At 28.8% G+C, this 6,000-nt stretch overlaps 1 protein-coding gene and 1 long non-coding RNA gene across 2 annotated transcripts in view; both read right to left on the minus strand.

The window, feature by feature from the left end:
• Positions 1–6,000, minus strand: part of LOC111640323 (vacuolar protein sorting-associated protein 53 homolog) — a 70,723-nt gene that overhangs the window by 51,812 nt on the left and 12,911 nt on the right. The window lies entirely within an intron of this gene.
• Positions 3,154–4,655, minus strand: LOC111640417. The gene is made up of 3 exons (XR_002759275.1): positions 4,536–4,655; positions 3,423–3,501; positions 3,154–3,227 (listed from the first exon to the last, which is right to left on the minus strand). It is a non-coding gene; the product is annotated as an uncharacterized LOC111640417 (long non-coding RNA).

Consider the following 6,000-nt stretch of genomic DNA (forward strand, 5'->3'; position numbering starts at 1 on the left):
TTATCAGCTAAATTTATAACACAATATAAGGGAAAGGAATAATCTTATCATTAATATTGCAACCCTGACTGCAAGAGAGAGAGTTCACAATCGTCCACACATTGATAAATACCTTAATTATTGGAAGTAGGTCCCTGTTTGTTATAATCATAGATTCAGCAAATTGATGCACTGTTCAAAGAAGCTTCAATGACTCTAGATGGATGAAAGTCCTTTTTCACTTGAGTGAGCAATGAGTGGCGATAGCTGAGATTGGCAAGCACACAGTTCAGAACTGTGGATGGTGGAGAACTTTGATTGTCATCAACCCTTCCTTTTTATTAGAGGGTCTTTTCTGGGTTTTTCCAATGACCTTATTAGGGATTATTCTGCAATGGCCCAATAGTTGAATTTTGATTATTGATTCCAGGTTACACATTAGGAAGATGTGTCACCTTTGAAAGGAAGTGAATCGGAGAAAGATATGATCATATCCTTCCAGTTTTTTATTAAGTGTTGGAAAAAAATAGAATTTTCTTCCCATTAGTTTAAGCGTTATCTCATTTTATTTTAAAAACGAGTGTGAAAGTCACTACATCTGGTCTCTCACAGTATCAGACATTGAGAGAAAGATAAATAAATAAAATGTAAAGAAAATACTGACATTAATGTAAAAAGAACAGATTAATGATGAATAATATGTGAGCACATGAACCAGCACAACCAATCTAGTGAAGAGAAAAATTCAGTAGATGATGATAAAAGCATTGATCATCAAACAATTTATGTAGGTTTATAAAAGACCTTTAAAGGAATTTAAAATTAGAAATTTCCAAATAGAGATAACTTTGGAAAGCTGATAATATTAGGCCTAAATCATATTTACAAAGTTATACATACTGACTACACTTGTCCCCTTAATGAATAAATAGGAGTGACTTGGCTACATTGAATTTGTGTTCTGACCATAATGAGTTTTCTTTTCTATTTTTTATAATTGATTGCAGAGTCCAATAGTTGATTTAATTTCAAGGAGTTTATTGTATCATTTAGCAAACAATCATAGATGGAATTTAAATCTGTAACATTCAGTATCATGAAAGTCCTTAGAAAAAAATTTAAAGATTAAGTTTGCAAGATAGATATGTCCCTATTGAAAAACACTTATGTTGCAAAATAAACATCATCTTTTAATATTCTTTGTAAAATAATTTTAGAAAATCTAAAGTTATGTATCTTTGTGAGAATCTGAAGATGGAGTATAAAATTTATTATGAAAGTCAATTTCATCACTCAATCTAGATAACATCCCCTTCATGAATCAGACACAAAAAGCCTTTTTCTTTCAAATATAAAACTACATTAATAAATCAAGGAAATTAAATTAAAGAAATTTTTCCTGTAAAAAGGACAACACTTTTGTCACTTTTATGATGAAAAGGGAAATCTAACTTCTTTTCACAAGAGCTTATCACAAATTTTAATGAACATCTGGTTGTTTGAGTCATTTGTACATCCCATCAGATAATACAAATTCCAAATTTCAATCGAAGGAGCCTTGCATATAAAAAGGACAATTTCCCACCATTTGGGGCCATTTTTGCCATTGTGCTCCAGTCCTTGACAATCCTCCTCCAGTCCGTTCCTTTTACCTGATCCGATTCAAGCCGCTCTACTTCTACTGCCTACCGAATCTCCACCAGCATCCTCACTCACCAGAACTGTCGACCAACGAAAGATCAACAATTGGTAACCAAGATAGTATGTTTATAATGATGTAAACTTTCTCTCACATTTAAATAGAGACTTTAGGAGGTACCAATATTTAACCACCTATTTGTATTTTTTATTCTCATTATTTTCATTAAATTTTGCTTTAGTTTGTTTAAATGATCTCGTTCTTGATCTTAAATATATGCCGACATCTTATCAGGAGTCCATGAGTCTTCTCCCTCAGACAAAAGTATAAAAACTTCATATTGCAGGCCTAATGCACTAATTAGGCTGGTGTCAGGAGAAATTTAACAGGAAGTTCTTATGATCTTCCTTTAAAAGTTCAAACAATTTTATGATCCCATCCATTGACAAAGTGGGCAGATCTTGCAGATCTAAAGCCGATCACGGGTAACAGTATCCTCTCTTAATCCCAGATTCCCACATCTTTATAATTTTATCTAAGAAATTGTTAATTTTAATCATACCACACATTTACAAAAGCAGTCAATTGATTTTGTTAGCAAGCAATCATCATCAATAGTAAAATTCATCTTCAATCACAAAGATCATAACTTAGATAAAGAAAAAAAAAATTGTTTCTAGCAAGTTATATGTTAACCCTTTCATCAGCATAAACAAGAATTTTTTGTTGTAAAATAGGGCTGGCAGAATTACAGTATTAACATTGTAAAAACACGTAAACAGATAATAAAAATATCTTCTTTTACTCGCAATGTCCAATCACCATGACCTCTAGCCCTATTTTACAAAGAAATATATTCTTAACTGTGAAGGGATTGTCACCTGTAGACATTTTAGACTGTTTTACATAATTTGGTAGAGGCAAAGCCTCTAAGGAAAAGTCATCTCTGCTGTGGAGAATAGTTTGTTCCTGGTGATTGGACATAGCAAATAAAAGATATTTTTATTATCTGTTTATGTGTTTTTACAATGTTTATAAAGAATTTTTCGTGCTTGCTACTAATACTAGCTCTGTTAGAATTTCTCATACTTAATAATCTTGACATGATTAACCTGGCACCAAATGTTACCAAGTAAGAACCAAACCTGCTGTGAAAAGGTTAAGGTCATATATAAAAACCATCAAATAATATGCAAAATACTTCCCAGGAGTTGCAACAAACATCATTACACATCTTTCGTACATTTATATATCATTTTATGATGAATTGAATATTATGTATGTTAGTATATTATCAAACTTTGATTCTAATTCCCACAGAAAATTTTTTTCTAAATCTTTTCTCCCTTTAATGTATAATCAATATGAATATTCAGAATTTAAAATTAAAGAATTATTTGTCTATGTCAGTATGAATAATGGTCATTATAAAAATTAAGATTTTTATAATGAAAAATCTTAATAAAAAAACTTCGAGTTTTTAAGAAAATATCATAGATAAAGATAAATTTAAGTTTATCATCATCAGCATATCAACTTACTTGACTTTTGGATCCAATATAGATACAACCAAACAAGCTTCCGCTAATTGTTGGTTTGGAAGAAATGTCTAAAATAAAAGTATGCTTTAATCACTATGTTTCTGATGCAATAAAAAATATTAACTACATTAATCATTAATTTTGATAGCAAGAAAAAATTAAATTTTTCTTCATAATACAAAACTGCAATTTAATTTGATCATAATTTTAATTTAAAACTCTTGTTCATTAATTATATAACATTTAAAATGAAAAATGTTTACCTTTGATGTAGGTCCAGTAAACGCATTGTGAAAATCTGCAGTGATCTGTTGAGCTAACTCAGACCGAATTTTTTGTACTCTAAAAACAAATTAATATAATTTAATATTCATTTTAGAGATAATTTAGTTTGTAAAAAATATTAAAAAATTTAATGTAAGGATCAATATCATAGAAACAACTTGAAATATCATAGAAACAATATCATAGAAAAATTCATTCAGAACATGTTTAACATGACAAAAGATATAACTTTTTAATCAGCATTCTAATTATGTAAAAATGGTTAAATATTCATTAAAACAATTTTTATAATGAAAAGTATATTTCTTCAACAAAAATGTAAAAAGTTCAATGAAATAATGAATGTAAAATGAAATTATTTTTACATTATACATTACATTTACTGAGGACTACTTATGAACATTTTAAGCAACTCAAAAAAAGCCTTAAATGCACAGTCCATTTAGATTAAAATCTAATACCTATTATTGTCAAAAAATATATATACTTATGCTTCCTCCTTAACTATAGAACAATAGATATTTATTTTGAACTGTTAGGGAAAAAAATATTTTCACATCTATTATGGTAATATTCAGTTTTTGTCTGTCCAGCAGATAAGCATACAATAGAATGTTATTGTTTAGCACAAGATATTAACAAAAGATGAAAATAGATTTTTGTTATAATCACTCCTCTTTTGTATATAAATTCTCGAGTTTCCTTTCATATATAACCAACTTTACATAGCTTTTCCTAGAACAAAAGATCTAATTTTAGTCATCTTGAGAGGCATTGCCGCAATGTCCATTGATGTGTAGTTAACTGTATTAACTGTAGTTGTAATTTCATGTAAAAGTAAAGAAAAATTTATTTCCATTAGTCTTTATTATATAAAAATCTAGTATCCTGTATTTAATGTAAAAAAGCATTTATTAAAAGTGAATTAATTTATGTTATATAATGACAAATGACTAAAAATAATTAACATCATACAATTAGCTATTAGTATATTTGTTAATTAAAATAAATTTTTTTTAATAATTTTTGAAGCAAATGTAAAAATTAACAATTATTAAATATAAATATAATCATAAACCATGTTTACTTACTTATCAGCTAAATTTCCTATTTGAGAAATTGAGAGATATTTCTGAAAATGGTCTAACACATTCATTACTCCTTGTAATAAATTTGCTATTTCTCCATATTGTCTCTTATGTAACAAATTTCTATTAAAAAAAAAATTTTGTACATTAGAACAACTCAGTACACAATTCTATTAAGTATGATTAACTCAATAAATTCTTTATATATATATTTTATATTTATCAGTATGTAATTTTAAAAATCAGCATTTCTTACTTAAAAAATTTATATTCTTAGAACAATATGCAATAAATATATTCTTATATTAATGAATTATTCATATGCATTGAATACAGTAATACCCCAAACTTACGCGATAGGTGGGATCGAGCGATAACAGCGTAAGTCAGGGTATAATTTCGCAATTTGTGTAAAATCCGAGTCGGATGTATGTAAGCTAATAAATGTTCTCGTTAATCTTCTCATCTTTTGATTCGTTCACGGGTTACAAGAAATCACCACATAGAGTCTCTAAAGTCTCCGTAGATATAACAAATACAGAAATAAATAACACAAAATAAGTTGTAGCTATGTGTTGATTCCACGCGACACGTCCGAACATGTAAGTTGAACAATAGTGTGGGGGGAGTGAGTAATCGAGAGTTGCGTGACACTCAAACAAAAGACGAATTGATGAGATTTGAAAATTGAGTAACTCTGGGTTCGTGTAAGTCAGGGTAACGTAAGTCGAGGTATTACTGTACTCTATTTTTAAGTTAGCCAAGTTTTTGATTAACTGACAAGGCAAAACTACAAAACTTTTACATATTATGTCTGCTTATCGTAAGTCGAGGTATTACTGTATATCAAAAACTGCAAAACCTTTTAATTTGACACAGTTTGAACATTCTGTATATTCAAATTAAAATACCATACAGTGATACCATACTTCAAATGACTCTAACCTCAAACACTTCAGAGTTCAAATGCCTAATTCAACAAAAAGTTACTTCAAATTTCGAACTGTGTGCACAGTGAAAAAATGCACTTGAAGTGTAAAATAAGCTTCTAAACAAAAAATACAATCATATATATCAAAACCAATAATATGTTAAATTGCACAACTGTTAAAATTAAATAACACATCAACAAGTATGTTAAGTAATGTAAAAATATGCAAAAACTTTCTGTTCAATCAAATAAATATAATCTGTACTCATGAATCACTTATTGAATTCTTAAACAATAATACAGTCGACCCCCCTATAATTACGGTCCCTATAATTACGATTCCTATAAAACTACGAAAAAATATACGTATTTTGGAAATGTTGAGTCGGATTAGTGTAGAATCGATTAATTTTATGGAAGAAAACCTTTCAATCAGCCGTAGTCCGTAAACTTGACACGTGTCGGGCTGTGATTGGAACGACTTGTAAGAAATCGGATTCCTAATAAATTGGAACGTATCTATATCTTATAGGGGGG

Source organism: Centruroides sculpturatus, unplaced genomic scaffold (assembly GCF_000671375.1).
Source record: "Centruroides sculpturatus isolate CEXI.00-Female unplaced genomic scaffold, Cexi_2.0 scaffold59, whole genome shotgun sequence".
NCBI lineage: Eukaryota > Metazoa > Arthropoda > Arachnida > Scorpiones > Buthidae > Centruroides > Centruroides sculpturatus.